The following is a 23,890-nucleotide window of genomic DNA, read 5'->3' on the forward strand; positions in this document are numbered from 1 at the left end:
TAGTTGAAATCAGAATTATAATGAAGTCCATATATTATAATTGGTTTTGTTAGTTCAGGCTGCTGTAAGAAAGTACCATGGTCTGGGTGACGTAAACAACAGAAATTTATTTCTCACCGTTTTGAAGGTTGGAAGTCTGAGATCGTGGTGTCAGCATGGTCTGGTTCTGTTTAAGGCCCTCTTCCAAGTTACAGACTGTCATATTGTCACCTTGTTACATCCTCACATGGCAGAAAAGAATGAGAGAGCTCTTCAAGGTCCCTTTTATCGGGGCACTGATCCCATTCATAAGAGCTGCACTCTCATGATCTAATTATCTTCCAAAGACCCCACTTCCTAATACCATAACCTTAGGGGTTAGGACTTCAACACATGCATTTTGGAGGGACACAAACATTCCTCCTATTGCATGTTTCTTAAATCTCCCTGAATCTATAATTCATTCTCTCTTTCTCTCTTGTAGTTTATTGATAAAACAGGTCAGGAGAGTGTACTGTATTCTGGAATTTGCTGATTGCCTTTTAACTTATTTCTCTGTTTCGATTATTTCCTATTAATTGGTAGTTGTATCTAGAAGTTTGATCCTACCAATTAGAAGTTTGATTGGTAGTTGTATCTAGAAGTTGTATCTAGAAGTTTTTTTCTTTCTTTTTTTTTTTTTTTGACGAGACTACTTCACATGTGTTGTGTTGTTCTAGTAGGAAGCACATGATATGTGGTTGTTTCTCCTTTTGAGTTGTTAGCAGCCTTTGACTATCATTTTCTAGATCTATTATTTCATTAGTATTTTCAAAACAGTGCCATTTTGATTTTATCATTTATTATTTGTTTAGTAGCTAGACTGTTTCTTTCATGTTTTCTCAACAACTAGTTATTCTAAGGCATTATTAATACAGGAAAAATGGGATAAATGCTTAATTATGTCTCTCTACCAATTTTGAAAATAATGAACTGGTAAATTACACCTTTAAATAACACCCACTTTAAAAAAATAGGATTATTATGATTTCATGAATTTAAACACATATGACATACAGTCATCACACAGTATGCATAGGGGATTGGTTGTAGGACCTCCTGCAGGTATCAAAACCTGTGGATGCTCAAGTCCCTGATGTAAAATGGTGTGGTATTTGAATATAACCTATGCACATCATCTCATATATTTTAAATAATCTCTAGATTACTTATGATACTTAATATAATATAAATGCAGTGTAAATAGTTGTTATACTGTATTGTGTGGGGAATAACGCAAAGGGAAAAAGTCTGTATGTGTTTAGCATGGATGCATTTTTTCCTAAATATTTATGACCTACGTTGGGTTAAATCTACGGATGCAGAACCCATGGATACAGGGGGCCAACTATATTTCAATCCATGGCAGGCATTCTTCTAATTGAAGTTCAGACCTATTATTGGCCAGCAGGTGACTCTTCAAAGTGACTCCTGAGACTTTATGCCAATAGGCTTTTATGGCTTTTTCTTGTTTTTGATATGACAAAATGTTTCAGGTCGACGTTATATACGTTTTGCTTCTGACCTGAAATCTGCTTTTAAGGGGCCCTAATTTTAGAATTGAAAATGACCATTAGAGATCATAATGGGCTTTATTGTTACACATTGTTAGTGAGTTCTTCATTGCTTCCAGACCCTTTCGGCGGGCAGAGCTGAGAAAAGTGTGTGTGTGTGTGTGTGTGTGTGTGTGTATTTATAATCATGAATACATACCGACTTTCTTTTCAAATCAGGATCTCACAGAGTTTTTAATTAACCTAATCTATATTGCATCTCTTTTTCCAAATGACATACCCCAAATGACATCAACATGATTATTCATTAGCTTTATCCCAATACACAGTGCCAGTATTATCAACAATATCATTACTAGAAACAGATTAAGAGCTTTTGTTCACAGTTTTGTTCTTTTTTAATCTTTAGGGCATATCACACCAGGTATGTTCATCATATTACTGTGTTATAAAGTCTCTTTAAAAGTTCTTTGTATGGTTATGCTACCAACTCTTACACAGGTAGACACATTTTCTAATTTTGCTCAAGTTATAGGGATCACTTTTTAAATGTAAGTTTAGAATTATGTAAAATACATGGTTCTAAAGTCAAATATTAAAAACATTATGTGACCGGGCATGGGGGCTCATGCTTGTAATCCCAGCACTTTGGGAGGCTGGGGCGGGTGGATCACAAGGTGATGAGTTCGAGACCAGCCTGGCCAACACAGTGAAACCCCGTCTCTACTAAAAATACAAAAATTAGCTGGGCGTGATGGTGGGTGCCTGTAACCCCAGCTACTTGGGAGGCTGAGGCAGGTTAATTGCTTGAACGCGAGAGGCGGAGGTTGCAGTGAGCCAAGATTGTGCCACTGCACTCCAGCCTGGGCAACAGAGTTAGACCCCATCTCAAAAAACAAACAAACAAACAAACAAAATTATGTATTCAAAGAAGTGTACCTTCAGTCCCTATCTCTCTACTCTTTTATGTCTAGTAACCATTTCTTTTTAGGTTTTTGGTTTAGCCTTCTATTGTTATTGTTGTTATTTTAATACAAGAAACGATGTGATAATGTCCCCCTAAATCTTGTAAAATTCTATACCTGAAGTGGGACATTTTAGAAATCTTTTTAATTTCTCAGATACTAATGTGGTTTATGGTTTATGAGGTAACAAGATGAGTTACTTTATAATATCTAAACTACCAGTTCAGCATAACCAGTTACATAATTTTATTCAGATGCTGTATATTGTAAATGTGCCATAGTACATAAAATAGAGGTTATTTCATAGAATCGAGTAATAAACAATAATGAGATAAAAGGTATATCCAAGAATACATTTCCCACATTCCCCACATCATTCATTAATTGCTATCTTAGGGATGATCCTACTAAGACATGCACGTTTGGCACTTTCCCTTTGAACATTGTAGAAGTTGAGATATTTGCATTCTTTATTACCCATTTTATTTCCTAGGATAACTTTATGAAAAAATACATATTAATAAAGTACATACGTTTAATGCATGCTAAATTCATGATTAGTAGACTGGTGAACAAGTAATTCATTAATACCTCATTTTTTATGTTGCAAATTAAAAACCTGGACAAAAGTAAAAAATAAATTACTATTGTCCATTTTCTCATCACTCAAAAGGAACCACTGTTAACATCTTGGTATACTGCTTATAATATTTACTTAATTTATGTGTAATTATTATTGTTTTTTGAGACAGAGTCTTGCTGTGTCTCTCAGGTTGGAGTACAGGGGCATGATCTCGGCTCACTGCAATCTGTGCCTCCAGGGTTCAAGCAATTCTCCTCAGCCTCCCGAGTAGCTGGGATTACAGGCATCCACCACCATGCCAGGCACATTTTTGTATTTTTAGTAGAGAGGGGGTTTCACCGTGTTGGCCAGGCTGGTCTGGAACTCCTAATCTCAAGTGATCCACCCCTCCTCGGCCTCCCAAAATGCTGGGATTACAGGTGTGAGCCACCACTCCCAGCCTGCTTACAATTTTTAAAGGGAAAATGTCACCTGATTGTTTTTATAAAAAGCATTTTATGCATTTCATACAATGTATGCATTGTACTTTGTATGCATTTTATACAATTAGAAGGATAGAGCAACAGACAAATAAAAGTTATGAAAATAGGATAAGACCCTAGTAACTATTTTTAACAAAAGATAGTTATTTATATTTTATTTGACATCAGTAGGAGAAAAACAAAACTCAAGTGAAGAATGTTCACCACAAGATAGTTTTTTCATTAAAGAACTTACTAGTGCTAAAAAAGCAGGGTTTTTCATCTGGGTATATGCCCAGAGGTTCATTGCAGCACTGTTCACAATAGCAAAGACATGGAATCAACCTAAATGGGCATCAATGACAGATTGGATAAAGAAAATGTAGTACATATACACCGTGGAATACTATGTAGCCATAGAACCTGGATGGAACTGGAGGTCCTTATCCTAAGCAAACTAATACGGGAACAGAAAACCAAATACCACATGTTCTCACTTGTAAGAGGGAGCTAAACGATACAAACTTACGAACACAAAGAAGGAAATAACAGACACTGGGGTCTACTTGAGGTGGGAGGGTGGGAGGAGGGAAGGGAGCGGAAAACTACTGGGTACCGGGCTTAATATGTGGGTGATGAACACGAACCCCCGTGACACGTGTTTACCTATGTAACAAACCTCCACATGTACTCCCAAACCTAAATAAAGTTTAAAAAAAAAGCAAGGTTTAGAGATAAACATGAAGAGGCTAGTATTAATATGTAACATTAAAAAATAGATATTTATATAATATCAATTCCCTTATTTTGAAAGATGAGGATGTTAGCATTCCTAAATTTCTTCCCATTTTCCCTTTCCCCTATTTCCCAATTTTTGCAGCTATATAATTAGTTTTACATTGTTGAAGTTTATGACATTCACATTCAGTATTGCTACCATACTTTTATTAGTTGTCTACTTTCACTGTATGTTTAAATATATTCCTTGTTCATTACCAGTTGTTTTAATCTCACTTTGCCATTCTTAAATTTATTTTTAATCATCTTTTATTTGACTGGATGTCCTTGTCAAGAAAATTTTTCTTCTCCAAGAAGCAATAATGTGTATTGCATTTCCTGAGTTCTTTCATGCTAGTGAATGTCTGTCAGTGTTTTCTGTGCTCAAACGACATCTTGATTAACTATAATATTTTTAGATTAAATTTCATTTTCACAGAACTTTATGGACATTGCTGTATTGTCTTGTGGAATTGAGTGTTATTGATAATTCTGAGGTGATACAGTTTTTCCCTGCCTTTCTGTTTGAATATCGGAAGAATTTTTTCCTTATCCTTGACATTCGATAGTTCAGCTAAGAAACATTATTGAGCATACTACCTCTAATTTTCTTGGAGTATCATGAACTATTTTTGTTTTGTATGAGTAGGGACTTGCTCTTTAATATATTAAATTATTATCCTTCATTTTAGAGAAATTCTATTGAATATATATTGAAGTGGAATTTTTACTTCAATAATATGAAATTTTTGTTTGGATTATATATATAATACTATAATATATGTTATATTTCATGTCTATAATATTCTCCCAAATTGCTTTAATTCTTTGTCTTTTTTGTCTGCATTCATTCAGATTATCTCAGATCTTTTCTGCTAGTAACGACTTTTGTCTTTTCTGTGCCTTACTGTTTCTAATTTAGTTATCATTTGCATAATCATGTTGCATAGTCCAAAATTTGTTTCTAGACTACTAATTTCCTTTAGCATCTCATTTAATTTTTAACTTATTCTATTAGTATGGTCTTATTTTATTGAACTAATGTTCTTAAGACCTTCTTAGAGTGAAGTGGGGGAATTGCATTCTGTTTCCTGAGTTACATTTTCTTCTAGTTCAGTGGTAAAATGCATGAATTTTGAGTAAACTCTGCCAATTTTTACTGGCTTAGCCATTTGCTAGCATGTAGCCTTGGATAAATTACTCAAGCACTCTCTGCCTCAATTTTCAAGTCTGTTAAATATAAAAGTAAATAGTATTTATCTCGTAAGTTTTGCCATGGGGATTAAATGAGTAAATACATGTGAAATGTAAAGAACAGTACCTAGGGGCCAGGCACGGTGGCTCACACCTGTAATCCCAGCACTTTGGGAGGCCAAGGCAGGCGGATCACCTGAGGCCAGAAGTTCAAAACCAGCCTGCTTAACTTGGTGAAACCCTGTCTCTACTAAATATACAAAAATTAGCCAGGCATGGTGGTGGGCGCCTGTAATCCCAGCTACTTGGGAGGCTGAGGCAGGAAAATTGCTTGAACTCGGGAGGCAGAGGTTGCAGTGAGCTGAGATCGAGCCATTGCACTCTAGCCTGGGAAACAGAGCAAAACTTTGTCTCAAAAAACAAACAAACAAACAAACAAACAAATAAAATAAACCCACCAAAAAACAAAACGAACAAAACAGTACCTAGCACATGCATTGAACGTTAACTATTATTATTCTAGATGGGGATGAGTGTGTGCACGCTCATGTTTGTGTGTAGCACTTAATTTTTTATGTCACTTTGATTAGGCTATGATGCTGAATGTTCTTGTGAAGTTTTTTTTTTTTAATATATGTTATTGATATTTCAATCAGTAGACTTTGAGGAAAGTCATTACCTTCCTTCCATGATGTGGGTGGGCTTCATCCAATCAGTTGAGGGTTTTAAGAGAAAAAGATTGAGGTCCCTTAAGGATGAAGGAATTCTGCTTCTAGACTGCCTTGGGACTTAAGACCTGAAGGCATCAACTTCTTGTTGGAATTTTCAGCCTGCCAGACAGCTGTGTGCATTTTAGATTTGCAAGCCTTCATAATTTGTGAGCCAGTTTCTTAAAATCAATCCTTCTTTCTCCACACACATCCTGTCGGTTCTGTTTCTCTGGAAAACCCTGACTAATACAGTATCTAATATATTTGCATAGTCTCTGGGCCATTTTCTCCATCTTGATGTTGTTTCCATGGCTCTGGGCAGACAGAGTGGGAATGACTACTTGTGTTCCAACAATATCTGAGATTTATTTCCCCTCCTCTGAGGGCTAAGAATTTTGTGTTCAGCTTTACTTTCTTAACCTAACGGAATGACAGAGGGAGCGGGGGAATTGACCAAGATGGCCTGCAGTCTGAATACCTCATCTCTGCTCTTTCCTCTAAGATTTTTGTGCAATGTCTTGTTCCATGTTAATTCCCCAGTTGAAGAGTCTGTACTTCTTCTGTAGGAGACCCCATTAGAATTTGATCTCTGGGGTACAAGGAGGAGCTGGTACCATTCCTTCTGAAACTATTCCAATCAATAGAAAAAGAGGGAATCCTCCCTAACTCATTTTATGAGGCCAACATCATCCTGATACCAAAGCCTGGCAGAGACACAACAAAAAAAGAGAATTTTAGACCAAGATCCCTGATAAACATCGATGCAAAAATCCTCAATAAAATACTGGCAAACCGGATTCAGCAGCACATCAAAAAGCTTATCCACCATGATCAAGTGGGCTTCATCCCTGGGATGCAAGGCTGGTTCAACATTTGCAAATCAGTAAACATAATCCAGCATATAAACAGAACCAAAGACAAGAACCACATGATTATCTCAATAGATGCAGAAAAGGCTTTTGACAAAATTCAACAGCCCTTCATGCTAAAAACGCTCAATAAATTCGGTATTGATGGAACGTACCTCAAAATAATAAGAGCTATTTATGACAAACCCACAGCCAATATCATACTGAATGGGCAAAAACTGGAAAAATTCCCTTTGAAAACTGGCACAAGACAGGGATGCCCTCTCTCACCACTCCTATTCAACATAGTGTTCGAAGTTCTGGCTAGGGCAATCAGGCAAGAGAAAGAAATCAAGGGGATTCAGTTAGAAAAGAAGTCGTCAAATTGTCCCTCTTTGCAGATGACATGATTGTATATTTAGAAAATCCCATTGTCTCAGCCCAAAATCTCCTTAAGCTGATAAGCAACTTCAGCAAAGTCTCAGGATATAAAATTAATGTGCAAAAATCACAAGCATTCGTATACACCAGTAACAGACAAACAGAGAGCCAAATCATGAATGAACTTCCATTCACAATTGCTTCAAAGAGAATAAAATACCTAGGAATCCAACTTACAAGGGATGTAAAGGACCTCTTCAAGGAGAACTACAAACAACTGCTCAGTGAAATAAAAGAGGACACAAACAAATGGAAGAACATACCATGCTCATGGATAGGAATAATCAATATCGTGAAAATGGCCATACTGCCCAAGGTTATTTATAGATTCAATGCCATCCCCATCAAGCTACCAATGAGTTTCTTCACAGAATTGGAAAAAACTGCTTTAAAGTTCATATGGAACCAAAAAGAGCCCACATCTCCAGGACAATCCTAAGTCAAAAGAACAAAGCTGGAGGCATCACGCTACCTGACTTCGAACAATACTACAAGGCTACAGTAACCAAAACAGCATGGTACTGGTACCAAAACAGAGATATAGACCAATGGAACAGAACAGAGTCCTCAGAAATAATACCACACATCTACAGCCATCTGATCTTTGACAAACCTGAGAGAAACAAGAAATGGGGAAAGGATTCCCTATTTAATAAGTGGTGCTGGGAAAATTGGCTAGCCATAAGTAGAAAGCTGAAACTGGATCCTTTCCTTACTCCTTATACGAAAATTAATTCAAGTTGGATTAGAGACTTAAATGTTAGACCTAATACCATAAAAACCCTAGAGGAAAACCTAGATAGTACCATTCAGGACATAGGCATGGGCAAAGACTTCATGTCTAAAACACCAAAAGCAATGGCAGCAAAAGCCAAAATTGACAAATGGGATCTCATTAAACTAAAGAGCTTCTGCACAGCAAAAGAAACTACCATCAGAGTGAACAGGCAACCTACAGAATGGGAGAACATTTTTGCAATCTACTCATCTGACAAAGGGCTAATATCCAGAACCTACAAAGAACTCAAACAAATTTACAAGAAAAAAACAAACAACCCCATCAAAAAGTGGGCAAAGGATATGAACAGACATTTCTCGAAAGAAGACATTCATACAGCCAACAGACACATGAAAAAATGCTCTTCATCACTGGCCATCAGAGAAATGCAAATCAAAACCACAATGAGATACCATCTCACACCAGTTAGAACGGCGATCATTAAAAAGTCAGGAAACAACAGGTGCTGAAGAGGATGTGGAGAAATAGGAACACTTTTACACTGTTGGTGGGATTGTAAACTAGTTCAACCATTATGGAAAACAGTATGGCGATTCCTCAAGGACTAGAACTAGATGTACCATATGACCCAGCCATCCCATTACTGGGTATATACCCAAAGGATTATAAATCATGCTGCTATAAAGACACATGCACACGTATGTTTATTGCGGCACTATTCACAATAGCAAAGACTTGGAATCAACCCAAATGTCCATCAGTGACAGACTGGATTAAGAAAATGTGGCACATATACACCATGGAATACTATGCAGCCATAAAAAAGGATGAGTTTGTGTCCTTTGTAGGGACACGGATGCAGCTGGAAACCATCATTCTCAGCAAACTATCACAAGAACAGAAAACCAAACACTGCATGTTCTCACTCATAGGTGGGAACTGAACAATGAGATCACTTGGACTCGGGAAGGGGAACATCACACACCGGGGCCTATCATGGGGAGGGGGGAGGGGGGAGGGATTGCATTGGGAGTTATACCTGATGTAAATGACGAGTTGATGGGTGCTGACGAGTTGATGGGTGCAGCACAGCAACATGGCACAAGTATACATATGTAACAAACCTGCATGTTATGCACATGTACCCTAGAACTTAAAGTATAATAATAATTAAAAAAAAAAAAAAAAAAGAAAAAAAAAAAAAAGAATTTGATCTCTGGGTGGCCTGGGAGCCTCCTTCCATTCTTAAAGAGTCAACTCTGGAATGCTCTTTCCTGGTGTCACTCATATCCATTGCATTTAGAAAGAAAATAATGATCTGCCTACTGAGTTTTCTCTTCTCTATGTGTCACATCATTGATAATCCTCAGAATTTTGTCAATTCAAAATAAAACCTCTGGAGGGTGATGGAGGGGTTTGAAGGAAAGGGGCTTTTTGGAACCAGGCAGTAATAAGCCTCTCTGCTTTGCTGCAGCATTTTGTTTCTTTCACTGGTGACTATTTTTGAAGAGTATTGTCTCAATTAGACGTGACTCTTATTTGGTTGGTGATTACAGATTTTAATTTTTATTTGAATTAACATTTTAAATCATATTTTGCAGATATGGGGGGTCTTAGAATAGTGCCATATTTATATTATCTGACTAGTAAATGTTTGTAAAATTGTTGGGTATCATCTATGCCAAGTTGGTGCACCAGTTCTTCACTGTTTTGTTACCCTAGACTCCAGAACTTTAGAAAGCCTTCTGGATCATAGCTGTTGCTGCAAATATTACATTGAAATAGTAAGTTGTATGCAAGGCAAAGTCCCTTCTGTCTTTCCTGATACACTGAGTTACCTTTTCATATTATTTACCTGGGCATTCTTGCTGCTATGATCATTTAATTTTTTTCTTAATGCCTCATGGAAATTCTAACTTGCTTTATTAATTTTAGTCAAATTTATATTTTCAATTTTAATTCTTTTGTAGCAAATACACATAACATAAAATTTGCCGTTTTAAGCATTTTAAGGGTACAGTGCAGTGGTATTAAGTACATTCTTATTATTGTGCAGCCATCACCACCATTTATCCCCAGAACTCTTTTTCATCTTGTAAAACTAAAATTCTATGACCATTAAACAATAACTTCCAATTACCCACTTCTGACAGCAACCACTGTTCTACTTTCTCTCTTTGATTGTGATGACTCTAGGTATCTCGTGCAACTGGAATCATACAGTATTCATCTTTTTGTGACTGGCTTATTTCATCTAGCATAATGTCCATCAGATTCATTTGTATCAGAATTTCCTTCCTTTTTAAGGCTGAATGAGATTCCATTGTATGTATGTACTACATTTTGCTTATCCATTCGTCAGTGGACACTTGGATTGCTTACATGTTTAGCAATTGTGATAATGCTGCTATGAACATGGGTGTACGAGTATCTTTTTGAGACCTTGCTTTCAATTCTCTTGATTTTATATCAAAAAGTGGAATTGCTGGATCATATGCTAATTCTAGTTTTAATTTTTTGAGGAACTGCTATACTGTTTTCCATAGCGGCTATGCTCTTTTACATTCCCACCAACAGTGAACAGGGGTTCTAATTTTTCTGCATTCTTGTCAACACTTGTTACTTTTTGTTTCGTTGTGATTTTTTGATGGTAGCCATCCTAATGTGTATGAGATGGTATCTCATGTGGTTTTGATTTGCATTTCTGTAATGATTAGTGATGTTGGGCATTTTTTCACTCTATTGACCATTTGTTTATATCCTTTGGAAAAATGCCCCTTCAAGTTCTTTGCCCATTTGTGAAACAGGTTGTTTTTTGTTGTTGAGTTTTAAGAGTTCTGTCTATATTCTAGGTATTAGTCCCTTATCAGATATCTAATTCGCAAATATTTCTGCCTGTTTTGTGGTTTGCCTTTTTATTCTGTTAATAGTGTCTTTTGATGCACAACATTTAAAAATGTTTCATAAAGTCCAATTTGTCTTTTTAAAAATTTTGTCATCTATGCCTTTAGTATCATATTCAAGAAATCCTTGCCAAATCATAGCTTTTGCTTTGTGTTTTCTTTTAAGAGTTTTATAGCTTTAGGTCTTATGTTTATGTCTGATCCATTTTGAGTTAATTATTTTGGGGGGAGTTAGGTAAGGGTCCAACTTCATCCTTTTGCATGTAGATATCCAGTTTTCTTAGTACAATTTTTTGAAAAGAATGTCCTTTCCCCATTGAACAATCTTGGCATCCTTGTAAAATAACAATTGACCATATGCATTGGGCTGAATGTTTATGTCCTCCCAAAAGTCATATGTTGAAATCCTAACCCCAAGGTGATAGCATTAGGAGATGAGCCATTGGGAAGTGATTAGGTCATGAAGACAGAGCCTTTGTGGATGAGATTAATGCTTTTATAAAAGAGATCCCTTGTCTCTTCCACTGTGTGAGGATGTAGCAAAAAGATGGCCATCTCTGAACCAGGTAGAAAGCTCTCACCAGATACCAAATCTTGATCTTGGACTTCCCAGCCTCCAGAACTATGAAAAATAATTTCTGTTGTTTATATGCCACCCAGTCTATGGTATTTTGTTAACTAAAACACATATATGTGAGGGCATATTTCTGGTCCTATTTTCTCTATTCTATTCCCTGGGTCTATATGTTTGTTGGTACCATACTCTTTTGACAGTTTTTCCATTAATGTGTCTAGCAAAAGGGTTTGGACTCAGGCTATCTGCTTCTCAGGTTCATGCTTCTAGTTCTTATACCCACTATATTGTCTATAGTGCTGTGGAGTTGATATCAACATCACTGGGTATTCAGGTAGCGGTTTCGATTACTGTAGCTTTGTCATAGTAGTCTTCTAGCTTTTTGTTTTTCCTTCATTTCACTAATGTGGTTTATTACATGGATCAGCTTTCATATATTGAACCATTGTTGTATTCCATAAATAAATCCCATTTGGTCGTGGTATGTAATCCTTTCCATAGGCTGCTGAACTGAGTTTACTAGTATTTTGTTGAGGGTTTTTGTCATAATGTTTAGAAGGGATATTGGTCTGTAGTTTTATTTTCTTTTAGTGTCTTTGTCTGGCTTTGGTATCAGGGAAATGCTAGCATTATAGAATGAGTTAGCCTTATAGAATTTATTTAGAACATAATTTTGGAAAATTTTGAGAAGAATTGGTGTTAGTTCTTCTTTAAATGTGTGGTAGAATTCACCAGTGAAGCCATCAGGTCCAGGGTTTTCCTTTTGTTGGAAAATTTATTATTGATTCAATCGCCTTACTAAATAGCTCAACTTGGATTTTATATTTCTTCTTGATTTAGTCTTAGTAGGTTATATGTTTCTAGAAACTTGTCCATTTCATGTAAGTTATCCAAATTTTGGTGTATAATTATTCATAGTATTTTCTTACTATCCTTTGAATTCCTGTGGTATCAAATGTAATGTCCCTTCTTATGTCATTTCTGATTATATTTCTTTTAGTCCTCTCCTTTTCTTCTTAGTCAATCTGGCTAAAGATTTTTCAACTTTGTTGATCTTTTTGGAAAAGTGGCTTTTTGTTTCATTGATATTCACAATTGTTTTTCTATTCTCTATTTCATTTATCTCTCTTTAATCTTTATTATTTCCTTCTGTCTGCTGGCTTTGGATTTAGTTATTTCTTCTTTATTAGCTCCTTAAGTTGTAAGTTAGATTGTTCTTTTGAGGTTTATCTTGTTTTTAAATGTATATATTTATAGCTATACGTTTCACCCTTAGCATTATCTTTGCTATCCCACAAGTTTTGGTATGTTTATTTTTTTGTTTTCATGAATTCTTAAATACTTTCTTTTTTAACATTCATCTTTGGTTTAGAGGTACATGTGAAGGTTTGCTACATAGGTAAACTCATGTCATAGGGGTTTGTTGTACAGATTATTTTATCAGTCATATATTAAGCCCAGTACCCAATAGTTATCTTTCCTGCTCCTCTCCCTCCTACTCTCCTCCTCTACCCTCCACCCTTAAGTAGACCCCAGTGTTTTTTCCTTCTTTGTGATCATAAGTTCTCATGATTTAGCTCCCACTTATAAGTGAGAACATGTGGTACTTGGTTTTCTGTTCCTATGTTAGTTTGCTAAGGATAATAATCTCCAGCTCTATCCAGGTTCCCACAAAAGACATGATTTTATTCTTTTTATGGCTGCAGAGTATTCCAGGGTGTGTTTGTACCACATTTTATTTATCCAGTGTGTCACTGATGGGCATTTAGATTGATTCCATGTCTTGGCTATCGTGAACAGTGCTGCAGTGAATGTGTCTTTATGAAGAATAATTTATATTCCTCTGGGTATATGCCCAGTAATGGAATTGCTGGGTCAAATGGTAGCTCTTCTTTTAGTTCTCTGAGGAATCACCATACTGCTTTTCCCAGTGGTTGTACTAATTTACACTCTGACCAAAGGTGTATAAGTGTTCCCTTTTCCCTGCAACCTCACCAGCATCTGTTATTTTTTGAGTTTTTAATTCTGACTAGTGTGAGATGATATCTCATTGTTTTTTCAATTTGCATTTCTCTAATGATCAATAATGTTGACCTTTTTTTTTTTTGGTATGCTTGTTTGCCACATGTATGTCTTCTTTGAAAACACATTTGTTCATATTGTTTGCTCATTTTTTATTGGGATTTTCTCTTTTGACTTGTTTAAGTTCCTTATAGATACTGGATGTTAGATCTTTTTCAGATGCATAGTTTGCAAATATTTTCTCCCATTCTGCAGGTTTTCTGTTTATTGATAGTTTTTGTTTTGTTTTGTTTTTGTTTGTTTGTGCTGTGCAGAAGCTCTTTTTTTTTTTTTTTGAAAACTCAAGTGTGTTATGTAACTTAATACCCACAAGAACATCACAGCCTAACTATTAATACAAAATTTTCCCCTAAGAGCCAAAATTTTAATCAGTGGGAAGAGCTGATTGCCATGCATTTCTGAAGAGGAAGGGTCAGGATTTCGAGTGCTACATTGTTCACTGACGTATAATTCAATGACTCCAGCCCAGCCTGAGCCAATATTTTCCTAAATCCTTTTGCATTTTCTTTTTACTGTCAATTTACAGCTTAACAAAATAAAGGAGCTTTAGTATAAGATAGAATCTTAGAGTTGATTTACTTCAATCAACTCTCATTTTACAAATGAGCTTGCTGGGGACTCTCTGCTCTAAAACATAATTCTATTCTTGCTTCTGGCATCCCTAGTTTTACCTTCATCTCCCTACTCTCCTCCCACCTCCATCCATTGTACCCCCTATTTTTTTTTCTTTTTTTTTGAGGCAGTCTCGCTCTGTTGCCCAGGTTGAGTGCAGTGGCGTGATCTCTGCTCACTGCAACCTCCATCTCCCAGGTTCAAGCAATTTGGCTTCAGCCTCCCTTTAACTGGGATTACAGGTGTGCACCATCACGCCCAGATAATTTTTGTACCTTTAGTAGAGACGGGCTTTAACCCTGTTGGCCAGGCTGGTCTTGAACTCCTGACCTCAAGTGATCCTCCCACCTCGGCCTCCCGAAGTGCTGGGATTACAAGCATGAGCCATTGTGCCCGGCCCACCCCCTTTTCTTAACTCTTTACATCCTACCCCTCACCTGCCCCTCTTTGTGGGCCATTTTATTCTTGGAATAGCCTGTTTTCACTATTAGTTATGGACATATTTTCCTTACTATGTACAATTTTAAAATTATATAATAATTTTTCTTCAAATGTTAAAAACTATGTTTACATTTAACCAAATAAGACACTTGTTATTAAGGGCATATGTTCAAAACCCTTCTTTTCCACTTATTTTTTCTATGACAGACATAGAAACTGATTTACTATCTTATATATTGTTAAACTAAATTTGATCTGAGGCCACCTCTGTTCCTTGAATCCCTACCTGATTGCAGCTTAGTTTAGTATGTGAACAAACTGAAAACCTAATTTAGGAGTACTTTAAGTCCTCACTAAAAATGGCCGCTAGGTTCTTAAATACTGCGACTTTAAGCATAAGGAAACCAATTCCACCACAGACTAATTGATATAAAGAGGAATTAATTTCCTATGGCATACTTTTGGACCTAAATACATCATCAAACTTCTAAATAATGAATGAAACACTTCAAATACTAAACATTGAAATAAATTCCCAGTCCCGCCCAGATGATCCCTGCATGTTAGCCTCCCAAGTAGCTGGTACTACAAGGATCTTCTTCCTTTTTTCTCTAGCCCCATTTCCAGCTTGTTTCCACAGCAATTAGAGTGAGTTGCTATTGTTTTGTTTCTTTGGTCTTTTCTCTTTTTAAACATTTTCTTTTTAAATACCCCTTCCATAGACTTTTGGGTAACCGTTGGTATTTGGTTAAATGAGTAAGTTCTTTAGCAGTGATTTGTGAGATTTTGGTGCACCCATCAACCAAGCAATATACCCTGAAACCAATTTGTAGCCTTTTATCTCTCACCCCCTTCATACCCTTTCCCCGCCTTGTAGTTCTCAAAGTTCATTGTATCATTCTTATGCCTTTGAAGCCTCATGGCTTAGCTCCCACTTATGAGTGAGAACATACGATGTTTGGCTTTCATTCCTGAGTCACTTCACTTAGAATAATAGTCTCTAATCCCATCCAGGTTGCTGCGAATGCCATTAATTCATTCCTTTTCATGGCTGAGTAGTGTTCCATGGTATGTGTGTGTATATATATATCACAGTCTCTTTTTCCACTCATTGAATGGTAGGCATTTGAGCTGGTTCCATGTTTTTGCAATTGCAAATTGTGCTGCTATAAACATGTGTGTGCAAATATCGTTTTCGAATAATGACTTCTTTTCCTCTGAGTAGATACCCAGTAGTGGGATTGCTGGATCAAATGATAGTTCTACTTTTAGTTCTTTAAGGAATCTCCACACTGCTTTCCATAGTGGTTCTGCTAGTTTACATTCCCCCAGAAATGTAGAAGTGTTGCCTTTTCACCACATCCATGGCAACATCCATTCTTTTTTTGATTATGGCCATTCTTGCGGGAGTAAGGTGATATTGCATTGTGGCTTTGATTTGCATTTCCCTGATCATTAGTGATGTTGAGCATTTTTAAATATGTTTGTTGGCATTTTGTATATCTTCTTTCGAGAACTGTCTGTTCATGTCCTTAGCCCACTTTTTGATGGGATTGTTTGTTTTATGTATTGCTAATTTGTTTGAGTTCATTGTAGATTCTGAGATATTAGTCCTTTGTCAGATGCATAGATTGTGAAGATTTTCTCCCACTCTGTGGGTTGTCTGTTGACTCTGCTGTTTCTTTTGCTGTGCAAAAGTGCTTTAGTTTAATTAAGTCCCACCTATTTATTATTATTATTATTTTGCATCTGTTTTTGGGTTCTTAGTCATGAAATCTTTGCCTACGCCAATGTCTAGAAGGGTTTTTTGATGTTATCTTCTAGAATTTTTATAGTTTCAGGTCTTAGATTTAAATCCTTGATCCACCTTGAGTTTATTTTTATATAAGGTGAGAGATGAGGATGCAGTTTCGTTCTCCTACATGTGGCCAGCCAATTATTCCAGCACCATTTGTTAAACAGGGTGTCCTTCCCCCACTTTATATATTTGTTTGCTTTGTTGAAGAACAGGTGGCTGTAAGTATTTGGGTTTATTTCTGGGTTCTCAATTCTGTTCAATTTTTCTATGTGCCTATTTTTATACCAGTGCCATGTTATTTTGGTTATTATGGGCTTATAGTATTGTTTGAAATCAGGTAATGTAATGCCTCCAGATTTGTGGGATTTTGTTTGTTTGTCTTTCTTAGTCTTGCTTTGGTTATGTGGGTTCTTTTTGGGTTCAATATAAATTTTAGAATTATTTGTTCTAATTCTGTGAAGAATGATGGTGGTATTTTGATGGGAATTGCATTGACTTTATAGATTGCTTTTGGTAGTATGATAATTTTCACAATATCAACCCTGCATCCATGAGCATGGGATGTGTTTCCATTTATTTGAGTCGTCTATGATTTCTTTCAGCAATGTTTTGTAGTTTTCTTTATAGAGGCTTATCACCTCCTTGGTTAAGATAGTCCCAAGTATTTTAGTTTTTTGAAGCTATTGTAAAAGCAGATGAGTTCTTGGTTGGTTTCTTAGCTTGGTCACTGTTGGTGTACAGCAGAGCTACTGATTTGTGCACATTAATTTTGTATCCTAAACCTTCACTGGATTAATTTCCAGTTCTAGGAGCTTTTTGCAGGAGTCTTTAGGGTTTTCTAGGTATACAATCATATCCTCAGCAAACATTGACAGTTTGACTTCCTCTTTAGTTATTTGGATGCTCTTTATTTCTTTTTCTTGTCTGATTGCTCTGGCTAGGACTTCCAGTACTATGTTGAATAGAAGTGGTAAGAGTGGGCATCCTTGTCTTGTTCCAGTTCTCAGAGGGAATGCTTTCAACTTTTCTCCTTTCAGAATTATTTTGACTGTAGGTTTGTCATAGATGGCTTTTATTACATTGAGGTATGTCTCTTGTATGTTGATTTTGCTGAGGGTTTTAATCATAAAGTGATATTGGATTTTGTCAAATGCTTTTTCTGCATCTATTGAGATGCTCATGTGATTTTTGTTTTTAATTCTTTTTATGTGGTATATCACATTTATTGACTTGTGTATGTTAAACCCTGTTATGAAACCCACTTGATCATGGTGAATTATCTTTTTGATATGCTGTTGGATTTGGTTACCTAGTAATTTGTTGTGGAATTTTGGATTTATGTTCATCAGAAATATTGGTCTGTAGTTTTCTTTTTTGGTTATGTCCTTCCCTGGTTTTGGTATTAGGGTGATACTGGCTTCGTATAATGATTTAGGGAGGATTTCCTCTTTCTCTATTTTATGAAATAGTGTCAATAGGATTGGTACCAATTCTTCTTTAAATGTCTGGTAGAATTCAGCTATGAACCTATCTGGTCCTGGACTTTTTTTTTTCTTGGTACCTTTTTTTATTGCCATTTCAATATCACTGTTTGTTACTGGTCTGTTCAGGTTTGCTAATTCTTTGTGACATAAGCTAAGAGGATTGTATCTTTCCAGGAATTATCCTTTAGTTTTTTTAGTTTATTCATGTATAAGTGTTCATAGTAGCCTTGAATGATCTTTTGTTTTTCTGTGGTGTTGGTTATAATGTCTCCCATTTCATTTCTAATTGAGCTTATTTGAACCTTCTCTCTTCTTTTTTTGGTTGATCTTGCTCATGATCTATCACTTTTATTTATTTTTTCAAGGAACCAGCTTTTTCTTTCATTTAACTCTTCTTTTTGTTTGTTTCAATTTCATTTAGTTCAGCTCTGATCTTGGTTATTTCCTTTATTCTGCCTGGTTTGGTTTTGGGTTTGGTTTGTTTCTTTTTGTTTCTGTAGTTCCTTGAGATGTTACCTTAGACTGTGTATTTGTGCTCTTTCAGACTTTTTGATGACGGCGTTTAAAGCTATGATCTTTCCTTGTAGCACTGTCTTTGCTGCATCCCAGAAGTTTTGATAGTTTGTGTCACTACTGTCGTTCAGTTCAATGAATTTTTAAATTTCCCTCTTGATTTCAATGTTGACCCAGTGATCATTCAGGAGCAGGTTATTTAATTTCCATGTATTTGCATTGTTTTGAAGTTTCCTTTTGCAGTTGATTTCCAATTTTATTCCACTGTGGTCAGAGAGAGTATTTCATATATTTTCAGTTTTCTTAAATTTATCGAGTTTTGTGGCCTATCATATGGTCTATCTTGGAGAAAGTTCCATGTGCTGATGAGTAGAATGTATATTCTGTGGTTGTTGGGTAGCATGTTCTGTAAATATCTGTTAAGTCCATTTGTTCCAGGATGTAATTTAAATCCATTGTCTCTTTGTTGACTTTCTGTCTTGATACTGTCTAGTGCTGTCAGTAGAGTATTGAAGTCCCCCACTATTATGGTGTTGCTGTCTCATTTCTTAGGTCTAGTAGTAATTATTTTATAAATTTGGGAGCTCCAGTGTTAGGTGCATATATATTTAGGATTGTGATATTTTCCTGTTGCACAAGGCCTTTTATCATTATATAATGTCCCTCTTTGTTTTTTTAAACTGCTGTTTCTTTGAAGTTTGTTTGGTCTGATACAAGAATAGCTACTCCTGCTCATTTTTGCTGTCTATTTGCATGGAATGTCCTTTTCCACTCATTTACCTTAAGTTTATGAAGTCTTACGTGTTAGTTGAGTCTTTTGAAGGCATCATATACTTGGTTGGTGAATTCTTATCCATTTTGCCATTCTGTATCTTTTAAGTGGAGCATTTAGGTCATTTACACTCAATGTTAGTATTGAGATGTGAGGTACTATTCTATTCATCATGCTATTTGTTGGGTTTGTTTAATTGTATTTTTGTTTTATAGTTCTTGTGAGAGTTATGCTTTAAAGAGGTTCTGTTTTGGTGTGTTTCCAGGATTACTTTCAAGATTTAGAGCTCCTTTTAGCAGTTCTTGTAGTGCTGGCTTGGTAGTAGTGACTTCTCTCATCATTTGTTTGTCTGAAAAAGACTGTATTTTTTCTTCATTTATGAAGTCTACTTTCCCTGGGTACAAAATTCTTACCTTATAATTGTTTTGTTTAAGGAGGCTGAAGATAGAGCCCAAATTCCTTCTAGCTTGTAAGGTTACTGCTAATGTATTTACTGTTAATCTAATAGGTTTTTCTTTTATTAGTATTATTATACTTTAAGTTCTAGGGTACATGTGCACAATGTGCAGGTTTGATACATAGGTATACATGTGCTATGTTGGTTTGCTGTTCCCATCAACTCATCATTTACGTAAGGTATTTCTCCTGATGCTATCCCTCCCCCAGCCCCCAACCTCCCAATAGGCCCTGGTGTGTGATGTTCCCCTTCCTGTGTCCAAGTGATCTCATTGTTCAATTCCCACCTATGAGTGTGAACATGCAGTGTTTGGTTTTCTGTCCTTGTGATAGTTTGCTGAGAATGATGGTTTCCAGCTTCATCCATGTCCCTGCAAATGACATGAACTCATCTTTTTTTTTATGGCTGCATAGTATTCCATGATGTATATGTGCCACATTTTCTTAATCCAGTCTCTCATTGATGGCCATTTGGGTTGGTTTCAAGTCTTTGCTATTGTGAACAGTGTCACAGTAAACATACATGTGCGTGTGTCTTTATAGTAGCATGATTTATAATCCTTTGGGTATATACCCAGTAATGGGACTGCTGGGTCAAATGGTAATTCTAGTTCTAGATCCTTGAAGAATCACCACACTGTCTTTCACAATGGTTGAACCAATTTACACTACCACCAACAGTGTAAAAGTTTCCTATTTCTCCACATCCTCTCCAGCACCTGTTGTTTTCTGACTTTTTAATGATTGCCATTCTAACTGGTGTGAGATGGTATCTCATTGTGGTTTTGATTTGCATTTCTCTGATGGCCAGTGATGATGAGCATTTTTTCATGTGTCTGTTGGCTGCCTAAATGTCTTCTTTTGAGAAGTGTCTGTTCATATCCTTTGCCCACTTTTTGATGGTTTTTTTTTTCTTGTAAATTTGTTTGAGTTCTTTGTAGATTCTGTATATTAGCCCTTTGTCAGATGAGTAGATTGCAAAAATTTTCTCCCATTCTGTAAGCTGCCTGTTCACTCTGATGGTAGTTTCTTTTGCTGTGCAGAAGCTCTTTAGTTTAATTAGATCCCATTAGTCTATTTTGGCTTTCATTGCCATTGCATTTGGTGTTTTAGAAATGAAGTCCTTGCCCTTGCCTATGTCCTGAATGGTATTGCCTAGGTTTTTGTCTAGTGATTTTATGGTTTTAGGTCTAACATTTAAGTCTTTAATCCATCTTGAATTAATTTTTGTATAAGGTATAAGGAAGGGATCCAGTTTCAGCTTTCTACATATGGCTAGCCAGTTTTCCCAGCACCATTTATTAAATAGGGACTCCTTTCCCCATTTATTGTTTTTGTCAGGTTTGTCAAAGATCAGATGGTTGTAGATGTGTGACATTATTTCTGAAGCCTCTGTTCTGTTCCATTGGTCTATATCTCTGTTTTGGTACCAGTAACATGCTGTTTTGGTTTCTGTGTAGCCTTGTAGTATATTTTGAAGTCAGGTACCCTGATGCCTCTAGCTTGGTTCTTTTTACTTAAGATTGTCTTAGCAATGCGAGCTCCTTTTTGGTTTCATATGAACTTTAAAGTAGTTTTTTCCAATTCTGTGAAGAAAGTCTTTGGTAGCTTGATGGGGATGGCATTGAATCTATAAATTACTTTGGGCAGTATGGCCATTTTCACAATATGATTCTTCCTATCCATGAGCATGGAATATTCTTCCATTTGTTTGTGTCCTCTTTTATTTCATTGAGCAGTGGTTTGTAGTTCTTGAAGAGGTCCTTCACATCCCTTGTAAGTTGGATTCCTAGGTATTTTGTTCTATTCAAAGCAATTGTGAATGGAAGTTCATTCATGATTTGGCTCTCTGTTTGTCTGCTATTGGTATATAAGAATGTTGTCATTTTTGCACGTTGATTTTGTATCCTGAGACTTGCTAAAGTTACTTATCAGCTTAAGGAGATTTTGGGCTAAGACGGTGGGGTTTTCTAAATATACAATCATGTCATCTGCAAACAGGGAGAATTTGACTTCCTCATTTCCTAATTGAATACACTTTATTTCTTTCTCTTGCGTGATTCTCCTGGCCAGAACTTCCAACACTATGTTGAATAGGAGTGGTGAGAGAAGGCATCCCTGTCTTGTGCCAGTTTTCAAAGGGAATGCTTCCAGTTTTTGCCCATTCAGTATGACATTGGCTGTGGATTTGTCATAAATAGCTCTTACTATTTTGAGATACATTCTGTCAATACCTAGTTTATTGAGAGTTTTTAGCATGAAGGGCTGTTGAATTTTGTCAAAGGCATTTTCTGCATCTATTGAGATAATCACATAGTTTTTTTCACTGGTTCTGTTTATGTGATGGATTACGTTTATTGATTTGCGTATGTTGAACCAGCCTTGCATCCCAGGGATGAAGCCGACTTGATCATGGTGGATAAGCTTTTTGATGTGCTGCTGCATTCAGTTTGCCAGTATTTTATTGAGGATTTTAGCAACGATGTTCATCAGGGATATTGGCCTAAAATTCTCTTTTTTTGTGTCTTTTCCAGGCTTTGATATCATGATGATGCTGGCCTTATAAAATGAGTTAGGGAGGATTCCCTCTTTATCTATTGATTGGAATAGTTTCAGAAGGAATGGTACCAGCTCCTCCTTGTACCTCTGGTAGAATTTGGCTGTGAATCCGTTTGGTCCTGGACTTCTTTTGGTTGGTAGGCTCTTAATTATTGCCTCAATTTCAGAACCTGTTATTGGTCTATTCAGAGATTCAACTTCTTCCTGGTTTAGTCTTGGGAGGGTGTATGTGTCCAGGAATTTTTCCATTTCTTCTAGATTTTCTAGTTTATTTGCATAGAGTTGTTTATAGTATTCTCTGATGGTAGTTTGCATTTCTGTGGGATCAGTGGTGATAAACCCTTTATCATTTTTTATTGCATCTATTTGATTCTTCTCCCCTTTCTTCTTTATTAGTCTTGCTAGTGGTCTATCAATTTTGCTGATGTTTTCAAAAAAACAGCTCCTGGATTCATTGATTTTTTGAAGAGGTTTTTGCGTCTCCATCTCTTTCAGTTCTGCTCTGATTCTAGGCTCCCACACAATAGTAATGGGAGACTTTAACACTCCACTGTCAATATTAGACAGATCAACGAGACAGAAGGTTAATAAGGATATCCAGGACCTGAAGTCAGCTCTGTAACAAGGAGACCTAATAGACATCTAGAGAACTCTCTACCCCAAATCAACAGAAATGCATTCTTCTCAGCACCACATTGCACTTATTCTAAAATTGACCACAGAGTTGGAAGTAAAGCACTCTTCAGCAAACGTAAAAGAACAGAAATCACAGCAAACTGTCTCTCAGACCACAATGCAATCAAATTAGAACTCAGGATTGAGAAACTCACTCAAAACTGCACAACTACGTGGAAACTGAACAACTTGTTCCTGAATGACTACTGGGTAAATAATGAAATGAAGGCAGAAATAAAGATGTTCTTTGAAAGCAATGAGAACAAAGACACAACGTACCAGAATCTCTGGGACACATTTTAAGCAGCATGTAGAGGGAAATTTATAGCACTAAATGCCCACCAGAGAAAGCAGGAAAAATCTAAGATTGACACCCTAACATCACAATTAAAAGAACTGGAGAAGGAAGAGCAAACAAATTCAAAATCTAGCAGTAGTTTTGTCTTTATACGTTATCTGATGCTTTTGCCTCACAGCTCTTAAAATTATTTCCTTTGTCTTGACTTTAGATAACCAGATGACAATGTGCCCAGGTGATACTCTTTTTGTAACGAATTTCCCAGGTGTTTTGATCTTCTTATATTTGGATATCTAGGTCTCTAGCAAGGCCAGGAAAGTTTTCCTCGATTATTCCCCCAATTATGTTTTCCAAATGTTTAGACTTCTCTTCTTCCTTGGGAACACCAAATGTTCTTAGGTTTGATCATTTAACATAATCCCAGACTTCTTGGGGCTTGGTTCATTTTTTAGAATTCTTTTTTCTTTGTCTTT

Source organism: Chlorocebus sabaeus, chromosome 21, assembly GCF_047675955.1.
Source record: "Chlorocebus sabaeus isolate Y175 chromosome 21, mChlSab1.0.hap1, whole genome shotgun sequence".
Taxonomy (NCBI): domain Eukaryota; kingdom Metazoa; phylum Chordata; class Mammalia; order Primates; family Cercopithecidae; genus Chlorocebus; species Chlorocebus sabaeus.